Source organism: Salvelinus sp. IW2-2015, unplaced genomic scaffold (assembly GCF_002910315.2).
Source record: "Salvelinus sp. IW2-2015 unplaced genomic scaffold, ASM291031v2 Un_scaffold2415, whole genome shotgun sequence".
NCBI classification, from domain to species: domain Eukaryota; kingdom Metazoa; phylum Chordata; class Actinopteri; order Salmoniformes; family Salmonidae; genus Salvelinus; species Salvelinus sp. IW2-2015.
The window spans coordinates 1-11,754 of NW_019943736.1; the positions used below are offsets into that span (position 1 = coordinate 1).

An 11,754-nucleotide genomic window follows, 5' to 3' on the forward strand; every position below is an offset into this window, starting at 1 on the left:
ACAGATCTTAGGGACAACACCAGAAACAACTGTCAAGATTATATAATAGGTCAATGGTTCTGTGATAACTGGTGCAGAGTAAGAAGGATATTGATGTATCAGCTTGGATATATATATTTTACACTCTTTATCATAAACTCATAACACATAGTACATCATAGACATCAAATGGGGAAATGAAGATACAGTCTGTGAGTCTGTTAGTGCATCGTTCTCTACAAGGTCATGTGACTAGGGGACTCTAGTAGAATGATATTCATTTTCAGAGTTTATCCTTTCTAATAATTGTCCAGCTGAAGCTAAATGGTTATTAAAGTACCACACATGTAAATGTATTCTAGTATGGGACCAGAGGCTGTCAAACCCTGCTGGGACAATAAGGGGGAGGAGTTGTTTAAAATGTTTTACCACTTTACAGAAGTTAGCATATATAGTACGTATGTTATAGAGATCAGTCCTTTCAGGAGCCCATTTATTTATAAATCCCATCATTGGATGGTTCGGTAGTTGGGTTTCCCAAGGGACTCTATAGGCCAACATACCTGACCTGAGTTGTAAATATAAACAAAAAGAGTTGCCTGGTAATGTGTATGTACCTGGTAATGTGTATGTATCTGGTAATGTGTATGTATCTGGTAATGTGTATGTATCTGGTAATGTGTATGTATCTGGTAATGTGTATGTACCTGGTAATGTGTATGTATCTGGTAATGTGTATGTATCTGGTAATGTGTATGTATCTGGTAATGTTTATGTATCTGGTAATGTGTATGTACCTGGTAATGTGTATGTATCTTACAAATCTTGGAATGTTCTCAAACCATTACTGTCCACGATATCGGCATGGTTACGGATTCCACATGTGGACCATTGGGGAGATGCAAATGGCCGCCCTCCAGATAACAAGGCATTAGTGTGAAATAATAGCCAACATCTGATCTGAGGCTTTTGACCATTCTTTGTTCTTAATCATTGTTGGGGAAAAATGGGATCCAGATCAGATGTTTGGTACTATATTTATTAAATAGTATATGAATCCTATCAATTAAAATTTCTCAGAGATCAAATTATATTTATATTATATAACACCATAATGAATCTTAATTTCAAAACAATCTGAGATGGTGGATGTGGAAATCTTACTTCTTCTGGTCTTTTGAGTTGGAACTATCTGATTTGAAATAGGTGCCCATGCATTCATAACCTTTAACAGCGGCTAATGTAGCCCCTGCTGTTAACGACCATGGAGAGCTGAACATGGCTCCCAACCCCAATGCAGCCGTACTGGCAAGRGCTGACCACTTGCAGTCATTCAATTTCTCTTCTCTTCTTCTTATTTCTTCCTCCTCCTGCATCCTATGGTAGAGAAATTACAAGATTATGTTTTAATACTGTTTATGCATCGAATAAGGTTCCTTAGTCTCATCTGTGTCTGAGGGACTGAGTTGAGCCTCTGAAGCTCTGGGCTGTTGATTTGGTGATAAAACCTCAAGACTGCATTCCATTCCATGATTAGTGTCTGTGCGCCTGTCTACCGGTGCCTGGCAGACCCTCCCTCCAGTTTATTTCTCCAACATGGCAGATTCATTCTGGACTTCATCATTTGAGGGGAGGACCTAGTGTCTATGTTACATTAGTGTTTCTGTATAAACAAGCAGTAAATGACCTAGAGACAGAAACCTGGTGCAATCTAAATCTTGTTGTCTGTTACTTGATATCACAATGTACCTTTTTATAATTCCTCACATCTGTTGACTGTCAGTGCACATCCAGGAGGATGGACTTCGCTATAAAGTATTGTAGCTCAATTCTGCTCGTGGGATCTTCAGAGTCTGCGGTCGACCAGCTTCATTATTGCAATAATTAAACAATATAAAAAAGATCATTATTTGAAGAAATTAAAGTCTCTCTCACCTGATTAGAATTTCCTCCACAGTCTCTCCTCTCTCTCTCTCTCTCTTGTTCTCTTCCTGCCTCCTCCTCTTCAGCTTTTCTTCTTCCGATCTTCCTCTGGGCCTCCTGGTACATCTCAGTGATGTAGTGTTTCCCTCATTGTCTCTCACCATCTCATCGATCTTCTCGCAGCAGCTCTCTAACCTGAGTGTTGTCTTTTTCTCTTGTCATTGATTAGGGAGTGATATCTGCCCCCACAATATTGATGAGTTTCCGTAGCTCTGGGCTCCTCGCCAGAAACCCTTTGACTGATTTTCCTTCAGTTGATCTCCATGTGTGAACAGCAAGATGGTGTACATAGAGGCTTCTTCTCCAAAGTTCTTTGGATCCACTTCACAGTGTTCTGCTCCTCCTCTGTGAACCTCACACCCAGTCTGATCACCAGCAGGAAGGCGTGGGGTCCTGGAACTGACATTTCTATACACCTGACTATTTCATTTTCCATCTCTTCTTTAGACAGTGTTGTGTCCATAGAGCCCCCGGGGTGTCGATGACATCAATCTTCCTCCCCATTCACCCCACTCCACTCTGTTTCTACTCTGTACAGTCACAGACACTGGAGATGACTTTGCTGTAAATGCATCTCCTTCCAGATTGCTGTTTCCTGTTTGTACTCTTCCCTGATCCAGTCTTACCCACCAGAACATCCTCAGGTCAGAGGGCTGCTCTGAATCTGTGAAACAGACACAAGAAGTGCTTGAGTTGATAGTGTCGTTGATAAAAGGCTAATGTGTGTGTCTGTGTCTTTCATGGTTGAGGGTTGATGAGACATGAACTGTTTCTCTTCTAGTCAAATAATCAAAATAACATTCAGCTTTTACACCCATATATACCCACAAGACATGCCACAGAGGTCTCTTCACAGTCCCAAATCCAAAAGGATTTTTTTATTTATTTAACGTTTTTTTAACTAGACAAGTCAGTTAAGAACAAATTCTTATTTACAATGACGCCTACCGGGAACAGTAAATTAGCTGCCTTGTTCAGGGGCAGAATGACAGATTTGGACCTTGTCAGCTCGGGGATTCGATCCAGCAACCATTTGGTTACTGGCCAAACGCTCTAACACTAGGCTGCCTGCCGCCCCTAATAAATAATATAAAGATTAAGCAACTTCTCATTGAATGGCAGGAATTATTTTTATTGTATTGTATTATTATTATTATATCTTTTTATGTATTTGTGTGACTGTCCTTGTCTATCAGTGATTAGTTACTTGTCATGTTTTGTGATTTCTTGTTGACGCCAGGAAAATTATCTGCTGCCTTGGGAAAGATAATGTGATCCAAACAAACCAAACATCAAGTGTGTGTATGTGGTGTGTGTATGTATGTGTGTGTGTGTGTTGTGTGTGTGTGTGTGTGTGTGTGTGTTGTGTGTGTGTGTGTGTGTGTGTGTGTGTGGTGTGTGTGGTGTGTGTGTAACTGTACTTCGGCATTCACACATTGAAGTCTTGCAGACAGAGTGTCAACCAGGAACAGAATCCTCAGAGTCCTTCCTCTTTCCTCGTGCCATTACTCAACTGCAGCCAATCAAAAACATGGAAACAGACAATGACCTCATTACAAAAATAAAAGAGTCCACATTTCTCCGGTGACTCATGCAGTGTTTCTGCAAAGTTCCAACGTTTTATAGATGAGGGTGAACTAAATTATAATTTTCTCAGCTATTTGACTTTCAAACAATAAAAAAACGATTAAACTATAAAACTATAAAAAAGAGTGATGAATGTGGTATATGACTGTGGATAAACACATTACATTCCTTAACAAAGTAGCCTACATCAGGTGAAAATAAAACGTACTCCACATGCGTATCAAATGAACATTCTATAACAGTTATTATTCTAGAACCGTTGCCTGGCTGCAGCTGTTAAACCAGATAGACCAGTTAGAGGTGAACACAAACAACGTGGTTAAATCAGGAGGTGTCTGAACACAAAAGTACGTGTTCCTCTGTTCTCTGCTCAGACACGTTGCCTTGACCCAGATTTACTACGCCTGGATAGGGTATTTTACATATCAGCTAACACATCATGTGTTTTCAGCATATCTGCTCAGTTAACCATTGGGTTGATGAACGCAACGTAATACTCTCGATCTGCCTCTGCTAATGTTGCAAGGCCAATGCAGCGTTTCTTGGAAATGAATGTAATTCTGGTGTACCAAAATGCAAACGACGCTGTCGGTGTTCGGAAGCATTAGTCAGTACTGACAAAAACTGCAGGTGTGTCCCTCACAGCAACAACCTGCTATAAGATGGCCTGTTGACCCAGAGATCGCCCCCCTTGAACAAGATACAGTATACTGCACTATCTCTGCACTAAACAAGGTACAGTATACTGCACTATCTTTGCACTAAACAAGGTACAGTATACTGCACTATCTCTGCACTAAACAAGGTCAATGTTTCAGGTAAAAGTTTAACCATGTTTCTCCTTTCACTGTTCTACAATATTAAAACGTGTATAAATACAAACCTACTGTACTGTCTACTTTCACTGTTCTATAATTTTAAAACATGTGTATGAATACACACATATAGCAGAATGTGATTGTTATCAGCTACATGATTTGTTTTGACATTTTGATGATAAGTAATGCAATCATATGATTATTTATGCATAAATGTTAACAGACCTGGTATCAATAAAAGGTCTACTTAATATTGTGCAACAGTTATTTAAATACTGTAGAGTAGATTGTTGTACAGCATTTAATTAGTAAGGTAGTTAAGTTGAATACTCACTTTTAGTGTGGTTGCACAGATCTGTATATTGTTGTCTGCTGTTGTCACAGAGATCTGAAGCAGTGGGCCTGCTGGTTTTGCATAGCCAGGTGACCCAGGTGGGTGGAGATTTACCTCAACGACCAATGGAATGGTCTGAAACTCATGCGAAACGAAAGCGCTCAATGTGCTGCACCTTACCTTCTGTTAAGTTTCATTTTCCCAGAAACTAGTCATTTCTAGCCAATGAGAGAGTGTTGCTAGGCAAACATGATTCTACTCTTGACAGGTAGGATCTGAATTCTGATTGGGTGTCGCTTTTTAACCTTTGCTGCTTGCCAGAATCAGAAGATAGGCCACATCTTTGGGTAAAATGAAAAACATAGACGTCTCCTTCTGGGAGAAAAAGGTTACAAATTAAATAACAAATTAAACTAAATTTTCAAATATAATGTTATACTTGTCTAACCTGGTCCCAGATATGTTTGTTCTCCTTCCAACTCCATAGATTACCACAGTATGAGTCATAATACCCATAAAACCCAGCTGTCAAACACGGAAATGGTTCCAATCGTTTTTCCACCATTCATTTTTCACATAGAGGATTATAGAAACACTTAAAATGGTAACACTATACTTTACACCTAGCATCATAACATGTTATCATTGGTCATAATCAGTCATGTCATAATATGGTCATAACACTGTCATGACATATATTTAGACCCGTTTGTAACATATATTGCATCCTTTTAAGGCTGGTTATGACACCTACTTAAGAGTTAAAACCCACAGAACCGACCACTGTAGTTATTTTATGGTTAGCTATGACACCTACATAAGAGTATGATGAAAACACATGACTGTTTTCTCTCAGCCTCATGACAAAATGTTTAAAATAGCATTACAATAGCTGCAAGTAGAGTCGCAATTCAACGGCTCAGACACGAGAGGTATGTGGCAGGGTCTACAGTCAATCACGGACTACAAAAAGAAAACCAGCCCCGTCGCTGACCCCGATGTCTTGCTCCCAGACAAACTAAACAACTTCTTTGCTCGCTTTGAGGACAATGCAATGCCACCGACATGGCCCGCTACCAAAACCTGTGGGCTCTCCTTCACCGCAGCCAACGTGAGTAAAACATTTAAATGTGTTAACCCTTGCAAGGCTGCCGGCNTCTTCCCTAAGGTGTCAACAGCTTTTAGACGTAGTTTCAGGCCTTTATTTTGAAGGATGAGCTCGCAAGAGCACATTGAGTTAGTGGACAGGTGGGGGCTCTCCGGGTGAATCATGCGTAAATCTGAAAAGGTAGCCATTGTTTCTCTAGCTTTACTGAAAAGCGAACTGTCCCGGTTGATTTATTATCGAATAGATATGTGAAAAACTCAATGAAGTTGGATCAGAAACAACGTTTGGCATGTTTATGTGAACATTATGGATATAATTTGGAATTAAACAAACGGAGTTATTTGGATATAAAACATATCTTTATGGAACAAAAGGAACATTTGCTGTCTAACTGGGAGTCTCGTGAGTGAAACCAACCGAAAAACAAATAAGGTAAACGACACATTTATTTATTTTGCTGGTTGTTGTTACCGAGTTACCAGACATTAGCTGTTCTTATTGTTTTGTCGAGTGATCGATACATTTACACAAACGCTTGTATTGCTTTCGCTGTAAAGCATCATTTCAAAATCTGAGACTACAGATGGATTAACAAAAGACTAAGCTGTGTATTGCAATGTTCCACTTGTGATTTCATGAAAATATATTTTATGATTACCCTCCGGCGCTAGGCTACGCTATGCTAGTCAGGGTTTTTAATGACAGAAATCCCGGATCCGGGAGGAGTAGCAATGAAAGGTTAAAGGGATATCAACCAGATTCATTTTCCTATGGCTTCCCTAAGGTGTCAACAGCTTTTAGACGTAGTTTCAGGCTTTTATTTTGAAAAATGAGCGAGAACGATCACATTGCGTAAGTGGATAGGTGGGGGCTCTCAGAGTGAGTTTTGCTCAACAGAGAAAGGCGGCCATTGTTTCTCCCGGTCCTATTAAAAAACCAACACTCCCGGTTGATATATTATCGAATATATATTTGAAAAACAACCTGGGGATTGATTATAAAAAACGTTTGACATGTTTCTGTGGACATTCTGGATATTATCTGGAATTTTCGTCTGCGTTGTCGTGACCGCTCTTTCCTGTGGATTTTTGAGCATAACGCGCCAAACGAACGGAGGTATTTGGATATAAAAATAATCTTTATGGAACAAAAGGAACATTTGTTGTCTAACTGGGAGTCTCGTGAGTGAAAACATCTGAAGATCATCAAAGGTAAACGATTAATTTGATTGCTTTTCTGATTTTCGCGACCAAGTTACCTGATGCTAAGTGTACTTAATATTTTGTCGAGCGATCGATAAACTTACACAAACGCTTGTATTGCTTTCGCTGTAAAGCATAATTTCAAAATCTGAGACGACAGGTGGATTAACAAAAGGCTAAGCTGAGTTTTGCAATATTGCACTGATATTGATTTCATGAATATGATTTCATGAATATGAATATTTTTTTGTAAAATTATTTGACTGTGGCGCTATGCTATTCAGCGTTGCTGATGACAATTATCCCGATACCGGGATGGGTTCAGAAAGTCCTTTGTTGTTGTAATGAATCATTTAAAAAAAAATCATATTTTAAATTAAACAGTGTCTCAAAATAAACTTTATGACACTGTGATAAAGCATTATGTCGCTCCTGTGTCCCTTTACTTGGACTAAGAAAATACACTTGTGATAAAGCATTATGTCACTGTGATAAGGCATTATGTCACTGTGATAAGGCATTATGGTCATCATAATCATTTTTGCCAGATAGGCCTATCATACCCTTACAGTATGTCAGTCATCAGTCAAAAAGAGTGTGTCTTGTCCTGTTCCTGAAATCTGCTCCTGCATTCATCCCAGTCATTAGCAACAGAGCTGATGCACCTCTCAGAACAAACAGACTTTACCAAGAAACAACGACTACTGTTACTGTCAACACGCTATCTTAAATCTCCTTCTTGACTTTATATTTCCACTCATTCTGCCTCCTGTTCTTTCCTCCACTGAACAAACAGATTATACCAAGAAACAAAGAGTATATACAGGAAGTGTAGAACTAGATCAATTCATTTATATATTCTTGTTGACAATTGGAAACACCATACAACATTGGCTACAACTGTCACCTCAATCATCAAAAAAACAGCTTAATTTAAAAATGTATCTAAAACACTTTTATAAAGACTACTTGACCCTCCTGCTGTGTTCCAGCCGAATTGGACCGATTTACAAGTTTTCTCTCTGAAAAATTTAGTTTAATTTAATCTTTTTGTCATAAGTTCCATGACTTTGTCCACACAGGGCATCTGAACACACAAAATAAATGTTTTTTCAGTACATTTTGGCGTTTTATTTCACTTTGTATACCTGTGGTCAAAATGACCGGTCATTAGAAATGAATGGGCGACACGACAATAGTGATAACATTGAGTTCAGGCACATACTCAGAATGGACTCAGTTCCTCTCCCAGACCCCCCACACCACACCACGCACCACACACCACACACACACACACACACACACACACACACACACACACACACACACCACACACACACACACACACACACACAACACACACAACACACAACACACACACACACACACAACACACACACACACACACAACACACACACACACACACACACACACACACACACACACACAACCTCACTCCCTCTTGGCTTCCATGGCAACCCCACGGGAACCTTTTCCAATATATCTTTCCCCACGGGAACCACACCTGTTGGCATTCTCACAAAACATCACAACATTGTTTCAATAATATGTAGAACTTTTCTCGCCGCTCTGGTATATAAAGATTTTTGAGGCCTTGCTCCCAATTCATTCTGTGGCAAAGAATATACTGTATGTGAGGCTCTTGATCACATCTTTGATCTTGAAACTACTATGCTTTTTATACTCAAAAACTAGTTGTATGAGCTCAGGTCAGTGAGGCCTACAGGCCATACATAGCAAATAGAAGTTCAAAACTTGTAATGTTCACAAGAACTTAAGTTGATAAAAGATTCTAACACAACATTAGGTGATAATACATTTATTATTATGGATTTAAATCAGCTACAATGCGGCGGTCATTTTGGACCTGGGAACAAAGAATTAATTAACATGAAACGAACACAACAGGAGGGTTAAGGATGGCTAACTGCTAAATTATGATTTTTAAAATACATTATTATCATTATTATAGAATATCAAGACACCAAGATGAAATGTCTTGCTCAACTAGGCTTCCTGCAAAATGGCGGGCAGCCGCTGTAAGGGGTGCGTACTGGCGGCAGAGAAGTCAGGCGCAGGAAAGCAAAAACTGTGTTACAACGGCGCAGTTTAATAATAAAAATCACTGTGAACAAAACAATATATACAGTGGGTAAAAAACCCCGTAGCACACCAGACATAACGTGCACAAGCACTTACAATAAACAATTCTGGACAAGGACATGGGAGGAACAGAGGGTTAAATACACAACATGTAATGATGGAATTGAAACCAGGTGTGTGGGAAGACAAGACAAAACAAATGGAAAATGAAAAGTGGATCAATGATGGCTAGAAGACCGGCGACGCCGACCGCCGAACGCCGCCCGAACCAGGAGAGGAACCAACTTCGGTTGGTCGTGACAGCAGCCAGTAGGKTCAACACAACCGCCGTCCACGACTAAGGGCTGATCCTGACGGGAGGATCAGCRCAAAAAGATATTCAGAATTATGAGTGTTCTGCTTTAGAATCTCTATATAAAAACGTGGTAACTTCCTGTGGTATCCTGCTCTCTCWGAAATCTYAATCATACAGGTCTGCATGCTGTTATTACAGAGCTGGGTCTCCGTCTTTCATTCACACAGGATGGAACAGATATACAGATACTTTACTTGTCTGATACACCGCCTGCATGATACACCGCCTGCATGATACTCCTCCTCTGTCTTCTACCTCTTTCCACCTTTCCTCCCTTTTCTCTGTGTGTTTATTGTGTGTAAACCAATATTTTTAAGTCATCTTTGTGATAAGCTAATGTCTCGTCAAATACTGTATGTTAGATAGACAATGGAACACATTCATATTTTTTTGCAGTGTTATGTTGGATAGTCATAGCCAGCTAGCTAACATAGCACCCCTCTGTTTGAGCAGGGTGTTTCAGTAGGCTAAACTTGATAGCTGCATTTACAAACTAAGTAAGTGGAAAAAATTGAGTCTCTCTCTCTTGCTTCTCCATAATTTTGGAAGAAATGAATTTGTTCAAAAGTGTTCAGCTATTAACTTTCTCTCTCTTTGAGTCAACTACTCACCACATGTTATACACATTTTACCTGTAGCTTATGCTTTCAGTACTGGATTAATTCTCTGATCCTTTGATTGGGTGGACCACATGTCAGTTCAGGCTAAAAGAGCTCTGATAGGTTGGAGGATGTCCCCCGGAAGTTGTCATAATTACTGTGTAAGTCTATGGAAGGGGGTGAGAACCATGAACCTCCTAGGTTTTGTATTGAGGTCAATGTACCCAGAGGAGGATGGAAGCTAGCTGTCCTCTGGCTACACCATGGTGCTACSCTACAGAATGCTGTTGAGGCTACTGTAGACCTTCACTGCAGAACAGTGTATTTGACAGTATATATTTAGTATAGTTTTTATCTCAAAAAAMGACAACTTTTTAAATGTTTTACCATTTTTATTTGTATAAAATTCACTGAGGAGAATGGTGGGAATATTGCCATTAAATTTCAATCCCACTATAGCACGGATCTTCTGCTGTCCGGATTGAATACAGCCCTTAAGCACATAGACTGAACACACACATTCCACTGAATCATTTTGTAGACAGAAAGACAGGTGGTGCAATTGTTGGGATTTAAGTTGCGAGTTAACACAAAAATAAATCCTGCTGTAAACAACTTTTTTTTAAGCAACTATACAATCTGGAAAATATATTTCAAGGACTGTATCAGGACGTGTAAAAACACCTGGAAACAGAAGTATTCATAATAACAGGTGTGTTATATATCCCTCCACAGCCAGTACCCACTACCCATAATACATACATCCCACTAAAACATACACTACTATTTAATACATGCTATGTATCCCCACTAAATACATACACTACCATTTAATACATGCTATTGCTATATATCAATAATAAATACACTCTTATTTATACAGCTATGTATCCCATCCTTATACTACACTATTCATACATTTAAGTACATGCTACTGTATCCCATAATAATCACTACATTTAATACATGCTATGTATCCCACTAAATACATACACTACCCATTTAATACATGCTATGTATCCCCTAATAAAACTCATTTAATACTCTGTATCCCACTAAATACATAACTCACATTTAATACATGCTATGTATCCCACTAAATACAATCACACTATTTTAATACATACTATAGTATCCCACAAATACATACACCTACACTTTAATACATCTATCGTAATCCACTATACATACCTACCCATTTAATACAGTATGTATCCGCCCACTAAATACATGCGCTCCTTCCTAATAGTTGTCACAACCCCTGGCCTCTGTTAATTGATCTTCTTTATTAGTATAGTTAGGTCAGCGGTCGTGACAATGGGATGTTTGTGGTGTTTTGTCTAGTTTTAGGCGTGATGTGTATTGTTTAGGGGTTGTGTATAGTGCTACGGGGTTGTGTGTCAGTATAGAGGTTTACGGAAAGTCTATGGTTGCCTGGTTTGGCTTCTCAATCATCGAGACCAGCGTTTTATTGTTGTTCTGATTCGGGAGCCATATTTAAGGCAGCATGGGCTTTAGGTTGTGGTAATATGTCTTGTCTAAACGTTAGTACTTGGTGTGTGCACATTTCGTTTTTGTAGCTTCACGTCATCTTGTTGTTTTGTACTAAGTTCTAGTAAAAGTGTTCGTTTCCGTGTTCAATGCTTCGTTATACGCAGATAATA

The 11,754-nt window shown here is 39.2% G+C and overlaps 1 pseudogene; it reads right to left on the reverse strand.

The window, feature by feature from the left end:
* Positions 1 to 578: 578 nt before the first annotated feature.
* Positions 579 to 11,754, reverse strand: part of LOC112073905 (GTPase IMAP family member 7-like) — a 13,675-nt pseudogene continuing 2,499 nt past the window's right edge.